The 8,882-nt window shown below is 40.6% G+C and overlaps 1 non-coding gene across 1 annotated transcript; it reads right to left on the reverse strand.

The window, feature by feature from the left end:
• Positions 1-4,081: 4,081 nt before the first annotated feature.
• On the reverse strand, positions 4,082-4,188 carry LOC131232096 (small nucleolar RNA R71). The gene has a single exon (XR_009164699.1). It is a non-coding gene; the product is annotated as a small nucleolar RNA R71 (small nucleolar RNA).
• Positions 4,189-8,882: the final 4,694 nt, after the last annotated feature.

The raw sequence follows: 8,882 nt of genomic DNA on the forward strand, positions 1-8,882 counted from the left end.
ACTCCAATGCCACATCAAGACCACTTGAGCTGCTCCACATGGATCTTGTAGGACCAACCAGAATGGAGAGTTGGCAAAAAATATATCTTAGTTATCGTAGATGGTTATACCAGATTCACTTGGGTAACATTTTTAAGAGACAAATTAGAAACCCTTGATGAAGTGAAAAAGATCATCAAACGAACCCAAATTGAAAAAAGGTTCTCATGTCAGTAAGATCCGTAGTGATTATGGATCTGAATTCGAGAATAGTAGTTTTGAGAAATTCTGTAGCAATCAAGGAATATCGTATGAATTCTCTGCACCCAAAACACCACAACAAAATGGAATTATGGAAAGAAAAAACAGAGTGCTTCAAGAAATGGAAAACGTAATGTTAAATAGTATGAAGCTCCTTAGAAATCTTTGGGCTGAAGCAGTGAATACCGCCTGCTATATTATTAACCGGGTTTATACTTGTAAATCTAATAATAAAACGGCTTACAAACTTTTCTTTGATAAGAAGCCTATTGTCAAATACTTTTGATTTTTTGGCTGCAAGTGCTATATTTTACGTGACCGTGAAAGTTTGGGAAAGTTTGACACTAATAGTGATGAAGGGATCTTTTTAGGATACTCTTTAAACAGTTATGTGTTGAGGGTCAAATATTGCATATTAGACCCCAGTTATTACCTGAATTACGAACATGATACTGTTTTAATGGGTTATTTTAATCGTGTTTGTGATACAAGGAGAATTGATGAGCATGGATTGAAAAGGATACTAAAGGTATAGATTTGACGCTCTGGCATCACCAAGGCATTGGACTGGACTCCATGGGACTAAGATTGAAGATTTGCACACCAGAGATCAGAGAAATCCCATCCACTCACTTCAAACAGGCCTGGAAGACGTCTATAATGCAAGATCATAGGGTTCCTACCATCTGATTGGCTCCAAACTTTATATGAGGCCTGATGATCATGAATTAACCGTACACGTTGATTTTCATCCATTGGATCCTTGTGGAAGTGGCCCAACGCTCAGATCAGCCCATAAACCATTGATTTTGGGCCCACCTGTGATCTGGATATGCTTTAAATTTGGTCTCAACCCATTATCTGAGGAGACAAGACGGATGAACGGAGCGGATTTCCCAGATCCATCATCATGGACTCCACCCGAGTTGGACGTGCATATAGTGCACACGCAAGTGAGCTACACCGGACCTGCCGGTCTGGTCAAACCGCCTCTGACCCGCGACTCCAACTAAAAACGGGAATTTCCATTTTCTGCTGCGCCAAAACGTGAAACAGGGACCTGCGGTCCATTCTTGTGGGCCACCATCGTAACTCAAAGGTCCGATCCGAACCGTCTATCAGAATTCTACAGGTCCACTAACCATGACCTAGGTGGAAATTTTCTAAGAAGCAGCGTTTATCGGATTTCGACCGTCGAAACGGAAGATGGACGGCAGTGCGAAAGCTCAGGTGGGCCACACCAAAACAGACGAAAAACGGTCATGTACGACTGGTTTTCTGTGTACAATCCAATGAACGGACCCGATCTCGCGAGAAACACCAAGAAATGGGCCCCACCATCATCCCATCGCAGGTCTTGCGCAGGCCGTGCGTCCACGTAGAGCCCGGGTGCTGCCATTTTTCATGGGGGCTTATTTGATCTCAATCACGATCGGATCAATGATCTAGACCGTTCAAATGATGGAGAATGGGATCTTTAACCTCACCATGTAGTCAGATCCCAAAGATGGGCCATGGATCTACGGTAAACATCATTCAAACGTAAATTATTTTGCGTTCTTACGCACGCTGGCTGCGTAAAGAGTTCCATCGCCTCTGGCTACGCACAAGAACGATTTCAACACCTCTCCTGGTGTCTATAAAAAGAGAGAGGGAGGTAGGAGACCGGGGGGAGGCCGGGAATTAGAACGGGAAGCTTGGAGGCAGCCGTGGATGTAGGGCTGGGCATGAGCAGAGGCAGAGAGAGAACGTGGGCTGGCTTGGGCAGGACCTGGTTTTTCTTTTTCTTTTCTTCTTCTTTTATTTATTTTGAATTTAGCCTAATCATGCCCGTGATCGGCTAAACCTCTTAGCTAGGGCTAAGAGGTGAAGCCTGTAGTGAGATGGGAGACTTTATTTTATGCTTTTAATTTAAATTCATGAACTGAATTTGATTTTAGTTGATTATTGAAGGAATGTTTTTTTAGTCTTTAGTGGTCTGTTGTGACTAAAATTACAATGGGTCTGCAATGGCTTTGAATATTTCCTTTTTCCTTTTGATGTTTATGACGTTAGGAAGCCCTGTTGTTCACCATCGTCTCCTGGGGCATGGTCGGATGATGGTACCCTTCCTAACTTTCATGCATTGTTGATTGGTGAGTAATTAATTTAATTCTGTTGTTTGCTTTGTCTCCTGGGCATGGTTTGGTGATGGAATCCATTCTAATTCATATATACCTTTCATTTCTTAAAAACCAGATCAAGTAAGTTCAGTTAAATGTCCATGATTCTTGATGCAGGTATAAGATCTCCCTGATCTCTACAAGTGGATCCTCTGAATCCCTAGTTTCCTTCCTCTGAATTGCTTGAGTTTTAGATTAGTATTTCACTCTTATTACTCAAATTACAACTCGAATTAGATTTCATCTCATTCTAGTTTTAGTTCTAGTTAGTTTCAGACAACGTACGGATATCAGTCCCTTGGGATTCGACCTCGGTCTCACCGAGTTTATTACTACATCGCAACCCTATACTTGGGGAGTGAATAAGTTTTTGGCGCCGTTGCCGGGGAATGACGGTTGCGATTCTTTGAAATTAATTAGGTTTAGAATTAGTTTAAGATTAGAATTTGACTAACTTTAGTTTTAGATTTTCTGAACTAACTTGTTTTCCTATCTTGTAGGATCTTGACAGAAGTTTCTAAATTGGTAATTCCTTCCCAATTTCTCTACTTTTTCTACTTTTAAAATTAGGGTTTAAATTTTAGAAATTTTCTAATTCTAGTATTCTCTTATTTGTAGGAAATAGTCTATTTTTAGAAACTTTACTCTTTTGTTTTTAGAAACTAGGTTAGTTATTTCCCTTTTTAGAAATTAACTTTCTATTTTTATTTTTAGTAACTTTCTAATTTTAACTCTTTTAGAATCTAATTTTGTTTCCTAATTTTCTACTTATAGAATTTTTGTTTAAAAACTAACTTTCCTATTGTGTAGGCTTTTAAGGTAGAAATTTCTAATTCGGTAAGCTTTCTCTCTACTTTCTATTTTTCAGTTCTTTTTTAGTAATTTACTTTCTAATTTAGGACTTTCTTCTTTTAAAAACTAGTTTACTTCTATCTTTCTTTTTAAGTATTTTCTAATTCTAGACATTCTCTTTAGAAACTGACTTGTTTGTTTTCTTTTGCAGGTCTTTAACTTAGAGACTTCAATTTGGTAATTTCTTTCTAACTCTCTCTTTCTTTCTAGATTTTCTTTTCCTTTCTTAGGATTATGTGTCGAATTTGATTGAGGGCTACGAGTGTTTCATGCCCAAGTGAGCCCGTGACAACACTCGACGTCTCTTGACTGAAGGAGGATTGGTTGAGGGGTTGACTATCCATCACAGGACTAGACACGACTCGAAATCCCCTGAGTTAATTGAAGTGATGGCTGAAAACCAACCTCTTCTACCCCAACCTAGGGTGGAAGACATTCAGGATGAGAATGGGGTGTATCAAGCACCCCCGCCACGTACTTTACGAGATTATTTACAACCAGTGGGGGTGAGTACGCCCTCATGCATGATTTTTCCTGAAAATATAGGACATATGGACATCAAGCCAGGGGTTAAACAACTCCTTCCTAAGTTCCATGGGCTTGAATCTGAAAAACCATACCTACATTTGAAAGAGTTTGATGAGATCAGAGTCACTTTATATTTTCAAAATGTGTCTGAGGACACAGTCAGGCTGGGACTCTTTCCTTTTTCCTTAAAAGAAAAGGCTAAGACGTGGTTACATTCACTGCGTCCTAGATCCATTGGCACATGGAATGATATGCAAAGGGAATTTATAAAGAAATTTTTTCCACATCATAAAACGATTACCCTTAGAAAAGCAATCATGAACTTCACCCAAAAGGACGATGAAACATTTTACCAATGTTGGGAAAGGTTCAAGGATTTGGTCAGTTCATGCTCACAACACGGCTTTGAAACGTGGCGCATTATAAATTTTTTCTACGATGGACTGACATCTTCTATGCGCCAAATGGTCGAGACAATGTGTAATGGAGAATTCATTAATAAAAATGTCGACGAGGTATGGGATTACCTCGATAGTCTTGTTGAAAAAACACAATCATGAGACTATTATCCGAAGTCGAACACCACGTCTAGGCCGACTCAATTAAAGGAGAAAGGTGGATTGTATCTCTTGAAAGAAGAGGATGATCTCAAGTGTAAAGTGACTACGCTCATAAGGAAAGTTGAGGCCATGGAAGGAAAGAAGGATAAGGTTAATGAAAGTGTTTGCGGCATATGTGATTGCAACATTCGTACAACTAAAAATTGTCCTACGATACCCGCCTTTCGAGAAGTGTTGAATGAACAATCCAATGCCATAAATAATTATCAAAGACCTTTTAATGGACCAACCTCTAATACGTACAATCCTGGTTGGAAAAATCATCCAAACTTTAGTTGGAGAAATGGACAAACTGCTACCCCTCAAAGTTTCTTCAATCAAAATCCAAATCAGGGGAAACCTCAAGAAGAACCGGTTCAAAATTCCATGCAAGAGCTGACCCATGCAATGCGAGACTTTATGCAAAAGATGGATTCATGTATGACGGTTATAGAAAAGGGGATGCTTCCTGCACAACCGCTCCCCAATCCTAAACTGCAATACGAGACAAGTGATCCCAGCTCTTCAAATCAAATGGGGCATGCTAAATCCATCACCACTCTTTGGAGTGGGAAGATCATTGATAAAACCCTTCCGGTTAGGCCCAAAAAACCTCAAGAGCCAGAATAGGATAGTAATAATGGATCTAATGAGGCCCCACAAAAATTAGAACCGAAACTTCTAGAAAAGCCAGTTGCTCCATTTTTCCAACGGTTGGTCACACCAAAACCTCTCTCTAACTCTCAGGATATCCTAGAGGTGTTGAAACAAGTGAAAGTCAACATTCCTCTACTTGATGTCGTAAAACAGATACCTTCATATGCCAAATTCCTGAAAGACTTATGCACGACCAAACGACGACAGAGTATTCAAAAGAAGATCTTTTTGACCGAGAAAGTGAGTGCCATCCTAAAACAAGATGTGCCACAAAAATTCAAGGATCTCGGTAGCCTAACCATATCATGTGTAATCTGGGACCATCGAATTGATCATGTACTTCTTGACTTAGGAGCGAGCGTTAATTTGATTCCCTACTTGGTATACAAACAGTTAGGTTTGGGTGAATTAAAACCCACCCTAACCACACTACAACTTGCTGATCGCTCTGTTCGTGTACCAAGAGGGATAATTGAGGATGTGTTGGTCCAAGTTGATAGATTTTACCACCCTGTAGATTTTATCATCCTGGACACTGAACCCATCAATAACATGAGCACTCAGATCTCTGTCATTCTTGGTCGCCCATTCCTTGTCACTTCAAACGCAATTATTAATTGCAGGAATGGTGTTATGACTATGTCTTTTGGGAATATGACATCGGAGTGAAACATTTTTTTCAATAACGGCAGAAACTTAGAGGATGATGATGAATTCCACGTCATTAACATGATTGACTCTTTAGTGGAAGATACGACTCCTCTGACCTTATCCTCTGACTCTTTAGAGACGTGCCTGGCCCACTCCCATGATTTTGATGATGACATGATTAGGGAGACATGTGCCTTGCTTGATACTGCACCGGTACTTGAAGTTAACCGGTGGAGGCCACAATTTGAAGAGTTGCCCTAAACTAATGTAGTGCCTCTACCGTCTAACCTTAAGCCACCGAAGCTTGACCTAAAACCTTTGCCCTCTTAGTTGAAATATGTCTATTTAGGTCAAGATGAAACATACCCAGTGGTGATCTCTACTCACCTGGAGAAAGAACAGGAGAGTATGCTCATATTTACTCTCATTGAGCATAAGGGAGCCCTTGGATGGACGATAGCGGACCTCACGGGAATCAACCCCTCGATTTGTACTCATGGCATTTATCTTGAGGATAATGCAAAAACTGCTCGGCAATCACAACGTAGACTAAATCCAAACATGAGGGAAGTGGTTAAGGCTGAGGTTCTTAAACTATTGGATGTGGGTATCATATACGCCATATCCGATATTTAATGAGTGAGTCCAACTCAGGTGGTTCCTAAGAAGTCCGGAATCACCATCGTAGCCAATGCCAATAATGAACTCGTGCCAACTAGAGTTACTACTGGTTGGAGAATGTGCATTGACTACATGAAGCTGAATCCCGTCATGAGGAAGGACCACTTTCCTTTACCCTTCATTGATCAAATCTTGGAAAGGCTAGCTGGTCATTCCTATTACTGTTTCCTTAACGGGTATTCGGGCTATAATCAGATTGAAATCGCCCCTGAGGACCAGGAAAAGACTATATTTACATGTCCCTACGACACCTTTGCATACAGAAGGATGCCATTCGGATTGTGTAATGCCCCCACCACCTTTCAGCGATGTATGATGAGTGTCTTTTCTGATATAGTGGGGAAATATCTAGAGGTCTTCATGGACGATTTCTCTGTTTTCGGTTCATCTTTCAGCGAGTGCTTAAAGAGTCTTAAATGTGTGCTGAAAAGATGTGAAGAGAAGAACTTGGTACTTAATTGGGAGAAGTGCCATTTCATGGTTCATAAGGGCATTGTCCTTGGACATATTATCTCGTCCAAAGGAATCGAGGTGGATAAGGCAAAAATTGATCTTATCTCTAACCTACCTCCACCCAAGAACATCAGAGATGTGCGATCCTTCTTAGGACACGTAGGGTTTTATAGACGATTCATAAAGGACTTTAGTCTCCTCTCTCGTCCTTTATATAATCTTCTATAAAAGGACGCACCATATGAGTGGATTGAGCAATGCCAGGAAGCTTTCACCAAGCTTAAGGGCATGTTAACCACTGCACATATCATGCAACTACCCGATTGAGCCTTCCTTTTGAGCTTATGTGCGATACTTCTGATTATGCTCTTGGAGCGGTTCTAGGCCAGAGAAAAGATAAGAGGCCCTACGTCATTCATTACGCAAGTAGAACTTTAAATTCTGCCCAAGTGAACTACTCGACTACGGAAAAGGAACTCCTAGCCGTAGTGTTCGCTTTGGATAAATTTAGGTCCTACTTGATCGGATCCAAGATCATTATCTACACAGATCATGCGGCATTTAAGTATCTTCTTTCTAAGAATGATTTTAAGCCCTACCTGATATGATGGATCCTTCTACTCCAAGAATTTGATTTGAAAATTAAAGATAAAAAGGGAGTAGAGAACGTAGTGGCCGATCATCTCTCTCACCTTAATACCTCTGATTCCCCTAAGGCGACCCATATCAATGACATGTTCCCTAAAGAACAACTATTCAGAGTCTCTCATTCACCTTGGTTCGCTGATATTGCCAATTATCTTGCCACAGGTTCCATACCGACACGTTGGACTGCACAAGATAAGAAGAACTTCTTTACCAAGGTACGTAACTTTTTCTGGAACGATCCATATTTATTTAAATATTGCCCAGACCAAATCTTGAGGAGATGTGTGCCAGACGATGAGCATCAGAGTGTCATCTCCTTCTGTCACTCACAGGCCTGTGGTGGTCACTTTTCTGCTAAAAAGACCACGGCCAAGATTTTACAGTGTGACTTTTATTGGCCCACTATGTTCAGGGACACTCCTGAGTTTTGCAAGGCTTGTGAGCGTTGTAAAAAATTGGGAGCATTGTCCCGTCGAAATATGATGCCTTTGAATCCCATCCTTATCATAGAAGCATTTAACTGCTGGGGCATCAATTTCATGGGACCATTCCCCCAATCATTTGGAAATTTGTATATTTTGCTCGCCGTAAATTATGTCACTAAATGGGTCGAAGCAATTCCGTGCCGAAATAATGACCATCGCACGGTCATTAAATTCTTAAAAGAGAATATCCTTCGCGGTTCGGGATGCCTCTAGCCATCATTAGTGATGGGGGCTCACACTTTTGTAATAGACCATTCGAGAGCTTAATGAAGAAATACGGTATCTCTCATAAGGTGAGCACCCCATACCATCCACAGACAAGTGGACAAGCTGAGATTTTCAATAGGGAGATCAAACATATCCTAGAGAAAACAGTTAACCCTGATCGTAAGGATTGGTCAATTCGATTGACTGATGCCTTATGGGCATACTGTATTGCTTTTAAAACCCCTATTGAAATGTCTCCCTTTAGACTTGTCTATGGGAAAGCTTGTCACTTGCCTATGGAGTTGGAACATAAAGCGTACTAGGCGATCAAAAATCTGAATTTCAATCTGGACAACGCTGGCTCACTACGTAAGCTTCAATTAAATGAACTTGAAGAAATTCGGAACGATGCGTACGAGAACTCGAGAATTTATAAAGAAAGAATGAAGGCGTTTCATGACCAACGTATTCTACGGAAATCATTTACACTTGGTCAAAAAGTCCTTTTGTATAATTCTCGATTACATCTCTTTTTAGGTAAGCTTCGATCTCGTTGGACTGGCCCTTACATTGTGGTCACTGCGTATCCTCATGGAGCCGTTGAGATAAGAGATCCTGACAATGCAAGGAGTTTAAAGTAAATGGACATCGCTTAAAGCCATTTGTCGAGAAATTTGATTCAGAGGACATGTCCATACCTCTGACTGATCCTGTTTACC

This window comes from Magnolia sinica, chromosome 17 (assembly GCF_029962835.1).
Source record: "Magnolia sinica isolate HGM2019 chromosome 17, MsV1, whole genome shotgun sequence".
In the NCBI taxonomy this organism is placed as follows: Eukaryota; Viridiplantae; Streptophyta; class Magnoliopsida; order Magnoliales; family Magnoliaceae; genus Magnolia; species Magnolia sinica.